The sequence below is a fragment of the Herpailurus yagouaroundi genome, unplaced genomic scaffold (assembly GCF_014898765.1).
Source record: "Herpailurus yagouaroundi ecotype Mexico unplaced genomic scaffold, PumYag 165, whole genome shotgun sequence".
Lineage (NCBI taxonomy): Eukaryota > Metazoa > Chordata > Mammalia > Carnivora > Felidae > Herpailurus > Herpailurus yagouaroundi.
Window position 1 is genome coordinate 33,600,558 of NW_024412406.1, and position 16,086 is coordinate 33,616,643.

General features: G+C 38.1%; 1 pseudogene; it reads right to left on the reverse strand.

Moving 5' to 3' along the window:
- Window positions 1-7,882: 7,882 nt before the first annotated feature.
- Window positions 7,883-15,576, reverse strand: LOC121038290 (2-iminobutanoate/2-iminopropanoate deaminase-like; annotated as a pseudogene).
- Window positions 15,577-16,086: the final 510 nt, after the last annotated feature.

The following is a 16,086-nucleotide window of genomic DNA, read 5'->3' on the forward strand; positions in this document are numbered from 1 at the left end:
ACATCCTCGCCAACACCTGTTGTTTCCTGTGTTTGTTAAATTTAGTCATGCTGACAGGTGTGAGGTGGAATCTCATCATGAATTTTTTCTGTATTTCCCTGGTGATGAGTGATGTTGAACATTTTTCATGTGTCTGTTAGCCATCTGGATGTCTCAAAGAAGTGACTTTTAATTCAGGAAACGTGAATGTTAGATAGGAGGCAGGCAAGAGAGGGAGAGAGAATTTCACTCTCCAAGTAGAGGATGTATGACACCCCTGCAGCAGGAAGAAACATGATTATGTTAATAAACGAAAAGAAGAAAGCAAATTGGAAAGTGTCAGAGAGTGAGGCTACAGAAGAAAGTAGGGAGAAATCACGCAGAGCTTTTAGACCAGCTGAGAGTTGGCACTAAAGGAAGTGGGAAAACACTGTAGAGTGCTAAGCATGGATGGGACATCATCAGATTTACATTTTATTACTTCCAAAAGACGTCTAATTTCCCTTATGATATCTTTTTTTGACCCATGGGTTATTTAGAAGTGTAGTATTCAGTTTCAATATATTTTAGGTAATTCCAGATATCCTTGTGTCGACTCCTACTTTAATACAATTATCATTATAAACCACAGCTTGATAGGATTTGAATCTCAACATCATCCTCAATATAATCCTCAATGTGGAAAAACTGAGAGCCTGGGGGTGCCTGGGTGGCTCAGTCAGTTAAGCCTCCGACTTCCACTCAGGTCATGATCCCATGGCTTGGGAGTTTGATCTCCACGTTGGGCTCTGTGCTGACAGCTCAGAGCCAGGAGCCTGCTTCAGATTCTGTCTCCCTCTCTCTCTGCCTCTCCCCTGCTCGTGTCCTGTCTCTCTCCTTCAAAAATAAACATTAATTTTTTTTAATTCTAGTTATTTAATATATAGTGTAATATTGGTTTCAGGGGTAGAATTTAGTGACTCACCACTTACATACAATACTCAGAGCCCATCACAAGTGCCCTCCTTAATGCCCATCACTCATCTAGCCCATCCCCTACGCACCTCCTTCCATCAACCCTCAGTTTGTTCTCTGTCATTAAGAGTGTCTAATGGTTTGCCTCCCTCTTCTTTTTTCTCTACATTCAACTGTTTTATTTCTTAAATTCCACATTATGAGTGAAATCGTATGGTATTTGTCTTTCTCTGACTGACTTATTTTGCTTAACATAATATACTCTACCTCCATTCACATCACTGCAAATTGCAAGATTTCATTCTTTTTGATGGCTGAGTAGCATTCCATATATATATATTCCATATATATATATATATATATATATATATTCTTTATTCATTCATCAGTCGATGGATATTTAGGCTCTTTCCATAATTTGCATATTGTTGATAATACTGTTATACACATTGAGGTGCATGTGCCCCTTCAAATCAGTATTTTTGTATCTTTGAGTTAAATACCTTGTAGGGCAATTGCTGAGTCATAGTGTAGTTCCATTTTTAACTTTTTGAGGAACCTCCATACTGTTTTCCAGAGTGGCTGGACCAGTTTGCATTCCCACCAACAGCGTAAGAGAGTTCCCCTTTCTCATCCTCACCAACATCTGTTGTTTCCTGTGTTAACTTTAGCCATTCTGACAGGTGTGAAGTGGTATCTCATAGTTTTGATTTGTATTTCCCTGACAATGAGTGATGTTGTGCATAGTTTCACATGTCTGTTGGCCATCTTTATGTCTTCATTGTAAAAATGTCTATTCATGTCTTCTGCCCATTTCTTAACTAGATTGTTTTTTGAATGTTGAGTTTGATAAGTTCTTTATAGATTTTGGATACTAACCCTTTACCAGATATGCATTGCCAAATATCTTGCCCATTCAATAGGTCGCCTTTTAGTTTTATGATTGTTTCCTTCACTACGCAGAAGCTTTTTGTCTTGAGGAAGTCCCAATATTTCATGTTTGCTTGTTTCCCTTGCCTCAGGAGATGTGTCTAGTAAGAAGTTGCTCCAGCTGAAATCAGAGAGGTTTCTACCTGTGTTCTCCTCTATTATTTTGATGGTGACAGGTCTCATATTTAGGTCCTTCATCCATTTTGAATTTATTTTTGTGTCTAGGATAAGAAAGTGGTCCAGTTTTGTTCTGCAGGTTGTTGTTCAGTTTTCCCAACACCATTTGTTGAAGAGACAGCCTTTTTTTCCATTGGATATTCTTTCCTGCTTTGCTGAAGATGAGTCAACCATATAGTTGTGGGTTCATTTCTGGATTTTCTATTCTGTCCATTGATTTCTGTGTCTGTTTTTGTGCCAGTACCATACTATCGTGATGACTACAGCTTTGTAATAAAGCTTGAAATCCAGAATTGTGATGCCTCCAGCATTGCTTTTCTTTTTCAGGATTCCTTTGGCTATTCAGGGTCTTTTGCGGCTCCACAGATATTTTAGCATTATTTGTTCTAGCTCTGTGAAAAATGCTGATGTTATTTTGATAGGGATTGCATTAAATGTGTGGATTGCTTTGGTTAAGTATAGACATTTTAACAATATTTGTTCTTGCAATCCATGAGCATGGGATGCTTTTGCACTTCTTTGTGTCCTCTTCAATTTCTTTCATAAGTGTTCTATAGTTTCTAGAGTATAGATCTTTTACTTCTTTTGTTATCTTTATTCCCAGGTATCATTGTTTTCTTGGTGCAATTACAAATGGGATCAATTCCTTGATTTCTTTTTCTACTGCTTTGTTTTTGGTGTATAGAAATGCAACAGATTTCTGCATGTTGATTTTATATCCTGTGACTTTGCTGAATTCATGTATTAATTCTAGCAAATTTTTTGGTGGAATTTTTCAGGGTTTCTACATAGAGTATCATGTTATCTGCGAATAATAAAAGTTTGACTTTTATTGCTGATTTGGATGCCTTTTATTTCTTTTTATTGTCTGATTTCTAAGGTTAGAACTTAAAGTACTATGTTAAATAACAATGGTGAGAGTGGACATCCCTGTCTGGTTTATAATCTTAAAAGAAAAGATCTCAGTTTTTCCACATTGAGGATTATATTGAGGATGACGTTGAGCCATACTCTAGCCATACTTTGTTGAGGTTTGTATCAAGAATGGATGCAGGATTTGAACCATTTTATTGTTTTGTGACTTAAAATATAGTTTGATAAGTATTCCATGTGAAAATGTATATTCTGTGCAAGTATTCTATAAATGTCAATTAGGTCAAGTTGTTTGATAGTGTTTGAGACTTCTATGTTCTTATTTTCTGTCTTCTTATCCTATCCAATTGTTGAAATTGCTGACTATATTTGTGGATTTGTCTAATTCTCCTTGAAGTTCTATCAGTTTTTCCTTCATTTTTGAAGCTATATTATTTGGCAAAGAAATGTATAAGATCATTATGTCTCTATGAGAAATTGTTAATTTTATAATTATTAAATGACCTTCTTTATCCTTCATAATATTCTTCCCTGTGAAATCAATTTTGCCTGACAATATAGCTACTCCAGACTTCTTTTCATTAGAGTTTTCATGGTATATTTTTTTCCTTTCTTTTACTTTTAACCTATTTGAGTCTCTTTTTTTAAGTTTATTTATTTATTTTTGAGAGAGAGAGAGAGAGAGAGAGAGAGAGAGAGAGCAAGAGGTCAGGTGGCGGGTACAGAGGGAGAGAGAAAATCCCAAGCAGCCTCCACGCTGTTAGAACAGATCCCAAAGCAGGGCTCAGTCTCACGATCCTCAAGATCATGACCTGAGCCAAAATAAAGAGCCAGAGGCTTAACCAACCAAGCCACCCAGGTTCCCCAGGTCTTTTTATTAAAATTAGAATTCTTGGGGCACAAGAACTGGTTGGGTGGCTTGGTTGGTTAAACATCCGACTATAGTTCAGGTTATGATCTTGTGGTTCATGAGTTCGACCCCCACATCGGGCTGTCTGCCATAAACACAGAGCCCACTTCACATCCTATGTCCCCCTCTCTATTATTTAAAAAAAAAAATTTTTTTAATGTTTCTTTTGAGAGAGAGAGAGAGAGAGAGCACAAGCAGGGGAGGGGCAGAGAGAGAGGAATAAACAGAATCCAAAGCAGGCCCCAGGCTCTTAGTTATCAGCACAGAGCCAGACATAGGGCTCAAACTCATGAACAGTGAGATCATGACCTGAGCTGAAGTCAGACACTCAACTAACTGAGCCACCCAGATGCCCCATGTCTCCCTCTCTTTCTGCTCCTCCCCTGCTCGTGTGCTCTCTCTCTCTCTCTCAAAAATAAATAAACATATAAAAATAAAATAAAATTTGAATTCCTATACACAACATATTTTTGGGTCTAGTTTTTTTAATCCAATCTGATAATCTCTGCCTTTTAATTGAGGTATGTATAGCATTTACATTTAACTGATATGATTTATATAATTAATATCATTGGGTATAAATCTAAGATCTTACTATTTGCTTTCTATTTGTCCAATATTTTTCTCTTTTCCCCTTCTCCTCTTTTCTGCCATTTTTTGGATTTGGTGATTTTTTATTATTCCATTTTATACATTTTATTGGCTTATTAGCTGTAACTCTGTCATGTTATTTTAGTAGTTGCATTAAGATATATAGTATACATATTTAACTTATCACAACGTACCTTCAAATGATATCAGCATTCTAACAGTATAATACTATTTCTCTCCTCCAAGACTTTGTGCTATTACCATACATTTTACTTCTACATATACTATAAACCCTATAATATATCAATATTGTTATTGCTTTATATAGTATATCTTAAGATTTAATTAAGAAAAATTGTGTATTTGTATCTATATATATAATTTTTTAGCGTTCTTCATTTCTTTTACAGATCCATATTTTTTCTGGTATTACTTTTCCTCTGCTTTAAAGATTTCCTTTTATATTTCTTATAGTGCATGTCTTCTGGTGACTAATTCTTTAAATTCAATATACTTAAAAATGTTCTTATATCACCTTTGTTTTCCAAAGATATTTTCCATGGGCAAAGAATTTTAGGTTTATTTCCCCTTTCCAGTACTTCAAAGCTGTTGCTCCACTGCATCGTAGCTTGCATAACTAGAGTATAAGAACTATAAGAAATACACTGTCATCCATATTACTGTTTCTCTGCACATGATGAACCTTTTTTCTGCTGCTCTTAAGGCATCTGTGTCACTGGTTTTAAGCAAATGATTAGACTTAATGTAGTTTCTTCATGTTTCTTATGCTTGGAGTTTATTGATATTTTTGAATGTGTGGGTTTATAGTTGTCATCACACCAAATATTGGAAGATATTCAGTCATTATTTCTTCCCACACCCTGGCTCCTCAGAGAGTCCCCTTCCCCATCCCCCACCCCTCACCCCCACGGTCTTTTCCTCCCTGTGTTTCTTTTTGAACACTTTCTATTGCTAGGTCTCTAAATTCACTTCTCTCTTATTCTGCAATGTAATCTGTTATTAATCCTACTTGATTAAGATTGATTCCTATTTTTTTTTCTGTTTATTTTTGAGAGAGACAGAGAGAACGTGAGCAGGGGAGGGGCAGAGAGAGGACCGTACAGAAGATCCAAAGCAGGCTCTGGCTGACAACAGAGAGCCGGATGTGGTGCTTGAACTCACAAACCATGTGATCATGACCTTGGCTTAAGACAGGCACTTAACTGACTGAGCCACCCAGTCACCCCGGATTGATTCCTATTAATTACTAATCCTGTCAATCTTATTTTTCATCTCAGACATTATGGTTTTTATTTCTAAAAGTTCAGTTTGAGTCTTTTATATCTTTCATGTCTCAACATGTTCAGTCTTTCCTCTAGATTCTTAAAAATATCAAATATAGTTATAATAACTATTTTAATGTTCTTTGCTCATTCTATCATCTATACTATTTCTGGATCAGTTTTAACTGAATGATTGATTGGATTGACTTTTTCTTTTTCCTAATTATGGATTGTGTTCTTCTTCTTTGAATGCTGGACAATTTTTGACCAGATGCCAGACAATGTGATTGTTGAGTGCATTTTTGTATTCCTATAAACATTTTGTGCTTTGTTATAAGACACAGTTTAATTTCGTAGAAACAATTTGATCCCTTTAGGTCTTGCTTGAGTTAGGACCATAACAGCATGTAGGTCTAGGGTTAAGTTAGCCTCATTACTGAGACAAGGCCATTCTGAGTATCTATTACTTTGTGAAGTGTGAGGTATTCCACTTTGCTTATGAGGCACTGTTACAAGTCCTATGATTGTTCCCTCTAATCCTTTTCAGGTAGTTCTCTTTCCTCAGCCTCAGGTACTTTTCTCTTACACACAGGCTGATCTGTACTGAGCTAAATACTAAAAGGAGAGGCTCTGTAAATATAGTCTCTTTCTGTGTGGCTCCCTCTTTCCCAGTACTCTGCCCTGCAAAATGTAGCCAACGCGGCTTCCTCAGGTTCCTAGTTCATATCAGGGAGACTGCTGGGCTCTTCCTGGCTTCCCCCAATCCCTGTATCTTAGGAAACTTTCTCCAGGCAGTAAACTGGGGTAATCAGAGAGTTTCATTCATTTGTTTCCTGTCTCCATTGGCTGATGTTAAATGCTTCAGGACCATGACTTCATATATTTTGACTGAATTTTCAGTTGTTTCAGGAGGGAGGGTAAATATGGTCCCTGTTTTTCCATCTTTTTATAAACAGAAATTTGTATCTTTATGTTTTAGCTGTACATCATGTTAGATGTCGTATAATTAGGTATTTTGTTTCCAATCTGACAATATTTGTCTTTTATTAAAACATCTTGCCATTTACATTTACCATAATTATTGTATTTAAGTTCACATCTACCATCTTAACGAGCTACTGTTACCTCTTCTATATTCCTGTTCCCTTACTTCTTGCCTTCTTTTGGATTTTTTATTATTCCATTTCTCCCCCCATTAGATAAGAAATCATATGCTCTTTAAAGTTTATTTTTTTTTTAGTTATCTCTACACTCAATACGGGGTTCAAACTCACAACTCCACGATCAAGTCGCACACTCCTCTGACGGCGCCAGCAAGGTGCCCCCCAAGATTATATGCCTTTTTACCATTCTTTTAATGTTTATGCTCACTTATAGTGTGCACCCTTTTTCATAGCAAATGAAAATTTTGAACAAGTATTTCATCATTAATTTTGTCATCTTTTTTAAAGCAATTGTCAATATGATTCAGGAGATTCAAGCCACTAAAGAGCAGAAATACAAGTGCACAGGAAATATTTGACAAGAGAAGACGTTTTTCTGTTTTTTAAATAGGCTGGCAGATCTCAGAAAATTAAAAGAAAAAAATCATAAAAGATAAAGGCAAAATTGGAAGCAACACAAGGATATTGTCAAAAAAACAGTAAGAGACACAGAAGGAAAGAATTAGAAAAGCAGGGAAATGGAAATAGAAATAAAGAATGTTAAGAGGATCAGAGAGAAAGTAATTGCTGTGGAAGGATGGCAACGGAGGCCCAATTTATGCAGATGAAAACAAAAACAATACAATAGGGCAGACTAAATATTTAAAGATATAATTCAAGAAAGTTTTACAGAAATAAAAGAAGATATGAATCTATAGGTTGAAAAGGATCCATCTGTCCCAGGAAAAATTCACACAAAACATTTAACACCAAGGCATATTCCAAAAAATATTTGTACATCCAGATAAAAAGTTTGTCACTTACGGGTGCTTGGGTGGCTCAGTCGGTTAAGCATCTAACTTCAGCTCAGGTCATGATCTCACGGTTCGTGAGTTCAAGTCCCACATCGGATGAGCTTGTGCCCCACTTCAGTTGAGCCCCTCTTCTTTCTCTCTCTCTCTCTCACTCTCTCCTTCTCACTCTCTTTCTCTCTGCCCCTCACTCATTTGTGCCCTCTCTCTCTCTCAAAAAAAAAAAAGTTTCTCCACAGCCTGGGTCAATGCTAGAAGACAGTAATGTCTAAATTAGCTCAAAGAAAGAATAACTCAAGAACTTTAAATACAACCAAACTGTCTTTCAAGGACTAAGGCAAAAGACTGAAAAGCCTCAGCCTCCTACCTCCCATAAGTTTATCTTTAAAAATTACCAAAGGATAAATGTCAGCCAATCAAACATAAGAGCATAAATTATTATATATATAAAAAAAGAGTGGCATGTATAGGACAGAGATTGAAACAATCATGGCAACTGTGATTAAAGAATAATATAAATGTTATAAATAATGGCAATGAAGAAATAATAATAATAAATGGAGAGGGGAAAGGAGAGTACAAGAGGCAGCTGACCACTTTCCGAAGAGACTCACTCTGGGGATTAGCCACAGCTAATGTGAATCACCTTACCTGATATTATGCTCCCTTTCTGAAGGCAGCCCACATGCAATGGCTGGTCAGTGCAGAAATCTAAGGACCTAGTCCCCTCGACTTGATTTGTAACAACTCTGAGGAGCCTCCCCACTCCAGAGCTCTCATGGGATTGGCTGGGGCCTTTGCTGTGACTGCCTCTCAGCTCAATATTGTGGTGCAGTGGCCCTGCCAGGTATGCTATACAGCTCAAGAAACTCTATGCTATTGGAGGTATTTGTGGTATTAAAAAAAAAAAAAAAAAAGACACCTGTGGTATGTGTGGCAAAACCATACAAGAGATTATACCACTAAGGTTCTAAAGCAAAACCTTGCCTTTTATGGCAGACAGTTATATCTTTTGGAAGACAGCTCTTGGCACACTACTGGCCCTGTCAGAGATGGAGTGTCTGATCATAGCCCATCAGCTGACCAGACAGCCAAAACTGCCTATGATGAGCTGGCTTTGTCAGACCAACCAAGTCATGAGGCCAAGTGGAGCCATCAGCAATCCACTATAAAAGGAAATGGTACTAAGGGATCAGGCATGAGCAGGGCCAGAGAGAATATGTGAACTTCACAAGCGAGTGACCTGAACATCATGTCATCCCCATTGTGGCATCAATGCCTCTTCTTCAGCTCACACCTGTAGCCACATTGGGGCCAAGGGGTATTTGAGACCATCTTACTAAGGAGAAACAAAGCCTCGTTTTCATGTTGATCAGTTTAGTTATCAATACAAAGCCCAGAAGAGACTGCTGCCACATCACAGCCCTAGGTGCAGCAGCCCTGAGAGGCAGCAGGGAATGACATCCTTCTCATGGACACAGCCTTGGGCACCACTCCTCACCACCCACTTTGGAGGAAGGAGGAAGCCTAAAGTCAGAATACACATGGACTCATGGTAGGTGACAAAACCTTCAGCTGGTTGAGAAAGAGCCTGGCAGGAAAACAATTGGAAGGTCAGAAGAAGAGACATGTGGATGCACTTATGGAATGAGTACAAAGTGTGTGAAGATCACTGAATCAGAGGTTGATGCCCACCAGAGAACATCCACCACAAAAGAGCAAACACAAAGTGGACAGAATGACTCAACCAGCTGGCATCAGCTAGTCCCTCATTGCCACCTCAGGGCTGGCACAATAGGTACATGAAGAGAATCAGTGGTGGTAAGGAGTGGAGGTCACCAAGACCAGTCTGTCAACTGCTGCTTCTGAGTGAGTGTCCAACCTGCCAGTGACAGCAACCCACACTGAGCCCGATACGACACCATCCCTGAGACAATCAACCAGACACATTAGGGCAAGTTGAGTCTATTGGACCCTCTCCATCCTGGAGAAGGGTGGTTTAACCTTGTCTGTAATAGACGTATTCTGTCGATGGGTTTGCCTTGCCTACCCACAGAGCCTCATGCTCTGTTCCTGGGGCAGCCTGGACCATGACTATCGGCACAAGGATGTAAGGCCCACTCCTCTTGCCCCAAATTAGGACAACTCCGAATGGTCACCCCAGCCCCAGAGCACCCCCTCAAGGAGCAGATGAGGCCTTTGTTGTAACTGTAGCACAACTCAGGTTATTCCTCTGCCAAGACCACTCTACTCCCACAGGCATTGATTCTAAAAATACTTCTCAATAAACCTAATGCACAAAAGGCTCCATCTCAGAGTGTATATCCTGGCGAACCTGCTTACAGTAGAGGACAAGGCTAGAGACAAAAATACCAGCCTAGGCCAAAGTGTATAAAGGGCCCTCTCCTATATACTATCCATTGTTGATCCAATCTAGGACTAATAGGCACGTTCTAACAGGAGGTTCTCAATGATAAAACTGCTAATTCTGATTTCCGAGTTTCCAAAAAGGGATCCAGTGTTGATAGCCTTGAAGGTGCACCCAGGGTCTGGGCTTCTGAGTTACAAAACTGGGATTTCAAAAGAGAACAAGCAGAGTATCCTTAAACTGACAAATACACTAAAAATAAAAAGGGTCATGTTTGCAGTCACAGGTACAACAATATAACTTGTGTTAAATAATATCATACGAAAAAATATGCCCTGTGTGAAATTTCTAAACAAACAGAACAGCTTCAACATGATAGTAAATATGAGAATACTGGTCTTCTGATTCAGAAAAATGAACTGTCTAGAGAGAAGCTTAATAAACCAGATTAAAGCTATAATATATCTGCAGTAGTTGTTTGTTGTCTAGCAATGCCTTCGGTGAATCCTGCGAAAATTTAAATATTGTTCTATAATAGAAAATTGCCAACTCTGGCGAAAGAGAGATCGAAATTTAGCTCCTACACCCTCTTTTTTCTCCCTTCTCTTTCTGTTTCTTCTCTCAGAGGTATTTTTTCCTGCCACAAAAGCCAGAAATTACCAAAACTAAAAACAAGCCCTTGAAGTCATATAAGGCTATTTAAAGCACCTGAAACAAGAGAGCGACTCTAACATGTCTTCCTTGAATTTGAATTTTTACAGATGCCATATTTAAAACTTCATATTAATCTATATCTCTATTCAGCTTACCAAATTGAGGTATCCAGCAATTAAATTTACTGTAATTATTATTTTATCACACTTGATTAAATGATTTTTATATATTTAAAAAAAAACAGCCTGTACATATAAAGACCATGGACAAGTCCATATTGAAACATAACAAAATAATGTACCAGAAGTGATAAAATAATAACTTGGGGCCCTAGAGAAAATAATTGTTCAAATTCAATAGTAGAAATACTGGCAATTCAATCAGAGAGTAGATAAGAGCCCTAGTGGCATTTAGTTTTCTCAATCAATATCCTAACAGTAAACAACTTTTATTTCCCTCCAGAATTCTTTACATTCTTGTTTGCTCATCAAAAGATCAGTGTCTGTTTATACTGGGTCTTATTTTTAAAACTGCCAGGATCAATTGAGAAAACACCATCTATAGTTTCTTTGGAACATGGGTGCCACATGCATTAGTAGTATTTCAGTAAAAGGAGTAGATAAGGCTCCCTTTTCGATTTCTGAGCATCCCTTTCCCAACACGCATAGCCAGACTGGCTCTATCACCACAGATCTTCTGCCTGCAAACTCAGAAGGAGACAGGAAGTGAGTCAAGTAACCTACATTGTTAAGAGCCAGGGAGGAAAAGAAAGAGCTTCAGAAGTATCTAGGTTTCACTTATGTCTTTCCAACATGATATAAAAAGTAAATCCTTCAGAAGAGGCAAAAAGGAAAAACACCTGGATGATCTGAGAACATGCATTTGGCTCCTAATTAGTCTCTTTGCAGGACATTTTGTTTTCTTTTCCACACATTCACTTCACCCAATCCAGATTCCCTTCCCTTGAGTGCTGGATGCAGCACTCAACCCTGTGGGCTGCCCCCATTTCTATCGTGTTACATAATGACAGACAATTGCATCAAAACACATCCACACATTTTTACATCTACAAATTGCCTGATACTAAACAACTCTGGTCTGCTTTTGCAAAATTTCAGCTTTTATTTAGCTAAGCCAAAAGTAAAACAAATAAACAAATGTCCTATTTCTCTCAGGAAACTGCCTACTAGCAAAACTCTTCTGGTCAAATATATAAATTTTTGCTCCCAGAGGGCCAAGATAACACATGTGCCTATAAATAGCAGAGAAAGCTTTTCTGGAAAGTAATACATGAAAATGGGTTATGTCAAGATCCCTTCTTTCTGAGCCTTGCGTCAGCCCTGATGCATTTCCCCAAATGGCTGTGCTGCTGAGCCTGCTTATTTTCAAGTCAGTCTGGTCATTTTCAGCCATTACTTTTGCCAACAGAACAGAAGAAACAGAGAGGACTTTTGTAAGTAATCTTTTATCCTGAGCACTGCCAAGTCATTCTTTACTCAGGATAATACTGTTTTCTCATAATTGCCCAGCCTGTTACAATAACGGAATATTATAAAACACTACCTTATTCATATTTTATTTAGCTGAAATTTTAGCTTGCCATTTCCCAATTCCAGAATCCAGTTTTAGCAGTAACCTCATACTCTTTCTTTGCATCCTGCCAACAAGGGCCAGTTCTTACTTGGGCTTCTGACTTGGACCAGTTGGTGACACGAACTTGGGAAGTGGGAGGCGGACCTCTCGTCCCTGTTGCCTCAGATTACGCCAACTTGACTGGCTCTCTGCCTAGGAGTCGCCAGGATGGCCAAAATGCAGATATGCTCCACTCTGTGACTCAGAAAATTCACTCCATTCATATAAAAATTAAAATACACAGAAAAAAAGATCACGTCTCTATCACTGTTTAATTTACCTGCAAAGTTCCAGCCATAGCAGTCATCAAACTCACTATGTTATGCACATTCAGCAAAAACCCCAAAAGATGCTTTCTTAAAATTATTGCTTTTCATGTTTCTATCTAATAAGCATTTTTTTCTCCAATCTTTTTTAACAATAAAAATAAATTTAAAAATAAATTCAGAGAATTTTTTTTTTTTTTTTTTTTATGTACAGAGAATACACATATGTTCCCTCTGCCCTGTGGTATACTTTCCCTAATTAGCACCTTGCACTAGTGTGGTACACCTGACGAACCAATATCATTAACTAGAGTCTTTAGTTTACGTTAGGGTTCACTGTTTGCGTGTGAACATTCCATGGGTTATGACAAATGCATAACGCATGTACCCATCATTACCGTAGCGTGCTGCCCTAACAATGTCCTGTGCTCCACCTATTCATCCCTCTCCTACCTCCCCACCACTCCCCAGGCTCCTGGCAACCACTAATCTTTTTACTCTTTGCCTCTTCCAGATATCGTATAGTTGCAATCATACAGTATGTAGTCTTTTCAAACTGACTTCTTTGACTTAACAACATACATTTAAGGTTCCTCCATGTCTTTTTATGGCTTGATAGCTCATTTCTTTTTATTGAGGAATAATGTTCCATTCCTGAGAAGGCATCTATTTCTTCTCTTTCCTCCTCCTTCTTCATCATCATTGCTATATGCCAGGCATTATCCTAAGTGCTTTATACGCATTAATCCTTTCAACAACTTTATAAGATAGGTACTAGAAATACCCCCATTTTACAGATAAAACAGAGGAAATATTTCACAGAGGAAACAGGGCAGATAGCTTAAGTAATTTGCCCAAGTCTACAATAGGATTTAAGCTCAGGTAGTCTGGCTCTAGGGTCCCTGCCCTTAACCACTGTAATATACTGCTTCATGTAAATATGTCTACTGTATTTTTTTCAGAGATGAATCTTGTTTTATTAATTCACAGAGCTATACTGAATATACAATTATATATAATTGAATTAGGTGTGCTCTTTATTATTTCTCAGGAAGAGTAGCTCCTCTTTCCTACATGTTAAACCCTCTTAGTTTTATTTACTTGAGTAACTATGTAATGAGTATCTTCTTACCTACATTCAGCAATATCAATGTGTAAAATTGGATAGTAACTAGGTTCATCATCTAATCTTCAATTCACATTCAACTGCCCTATTATATAGTATTTCCATAAAAACTTCAGATATCTTAACCAAAACAATACTTTCCAACATCAGTTATAAAAAGTAAGATATTAATTTTACAAGCTTATAAAACTTCCAGACTGACTAACACTGGGCCTACTTATAGTCATGCTGTTGTGAGAAGTCCTTGGAGAGCTACTACATCAATCTCAACACCACCTCCTTTGGGCAACGCAACAACCTGGTAGGCAAACCTAGCAGGAAACCTACTCCTGAAATACTGGTATCGAAGTCATTTATCAGCCAGCAAAACAGTTGATTTTTAACTCATTAGTAGAGTTACAGCCTGCAAATTTCAGAATTTCACCCGTGTTTGCAAGAACTTGTTTAGCTTCTTCCACCACCCCTCCTGGAAAGCTCCAATTGAAGGTCCCATGCCTAGCTGTCCTAAATATAAATGGTCCTGTAGACTAAAAGAGCTTCACTGTAGGGAACAATGGCGCTGGGACTTTTGCTGCACTGATCATCCTTCTGATCAAAGATGACATGACTAATACTTTTCTTCTGCGGGCACCTCTGGGAGAAGAATCTGATACACCTCAACCTTCTCACCCTCTTAGCCAGTGGCAGGTATCCTTTGCCTAAGGCATCATTCTCCAATCTAAATATGTACATTTAGGGTACCTGGCTCAGTCTGAAAAGCATGCAACTCTTGATCTTGGAGGTGTGACTTTAATCCCACATTGGGTGTAGAGATTACTTAAATATGGAAATTTATCATGGGGTTGCAATAACTACTTAGATAATGGAAAATAAGACTAGTCCAGATCATTTACAGCTTAATGTTTAACTTCCATATTATGAAATCAATGTATACTTAATAGGGACCAGAGTAAAAGCAGGGGAAAATTCTGTCCAGGAATGACTACTTCTTCATTCCATCACCCCAGAGAAGTATAAGTTCATTTTTCAGCAACTTGATTTCTCACTGGATTAAGGATCCTGAGGAGTGAGACCTAAGAAAAGAGTTAAGAATTTGTGAGAACTGAGGGAGAGAGTTAAGATGGCAGAGCAGCAGGAGACACCGAGCCTGTCACATTCCTGAAACACAGCTAAATCAACACCAAACCATTTTGAACACCTAGGAAATTGATCTGAGGATTAACACAACAAACTGCAAAACTTGAGCCACAGAACTTGGCAGGTACATGGTGTGGAGAGGTGAACTGAGGGAGAGAAAAGTTGTGGAGGGTAGGGAACTGTTAGTGCAGAGAGAGAACAGAGAAAGAGAAAGAGGGAGAGTGTGGTGCATCGGGATCATGCAAGAAAAGCACTCCCCCAAAAAGTAGAGAGAGAGAGGAAAAGTGAAAACATTCACAGGGGACTGAACAAGAATTCTGTTCCCCAAAACCATTGGCAGGAAGACAGCTTGGATACAGACAAAGTAGAGGCAGAAGTAGAGGGAGGCCTGAGACAAAGGAGAGGTGCTTGATCACAGGTCAATGAGAGCGCAAATTTCCTGCTCCCTAGAGCTGGATGAAGCCATTTCCACCTCTCCCACGCATGTGCATGTGCACCACACTGATCCACCCCAATAAGCTAAGCAGCGCCACCTAGTGGAGAATGGAGCCCTTACACCAAGCTCCACCCAACTGCACCCTCCAACCATATCCCCTAGAAGACGACCAAAGTCACTCCACCTCCTTAGTGTACAGACTATAGAAGGCTTCATAGTTTCAGGTCGAGGGGAAACTGGATGTAACTTCATTCGGGTTTCATTCTGTTTGCTGGTTCATTTATTTACTCATTTTCTTTGCTTCTGTTTTTGCTTGTTTTTTTTTCTTTCTTTCTTTTCTTTTCTTCCTCATTCTTGGATACAGAAAGAGAAAATTTGTTTTTATTTTTATTTTTTTACTTTATTTTTTAAATTATTCTATTTCATTTTCTTTTCTTTTATATTTTATTATATAAGTTTAAAAAATTTTTAAATGTTTCCTTATCTTTTTTTTCTTTCTCTCCCCTTTTTCCTCTGTTCTTTCAAGCTTCTTTCAAAAACCAAAGCACCTCTAGGATCTACCTTCCTTTATTTGACTTTTTGTTTGTTTTTAATTTTTAATTTTCATCTTTTACTTTATTAATTTTATTCTTCCTCCAAAATGACAAAACAAAGGAATTTGTCCCAAAAGAAAGAACAGGAACAAATGACAGCCAAGGGCTTAATCAACACAGATATAAGCAAGCTGTCTGAACAAGAATTTAGAACAAAAATAGGAATACTAACTAGGGTTGAAAACAGCGCAGAATTCCTTTCTGTGCAGATAAAAGAAATAAA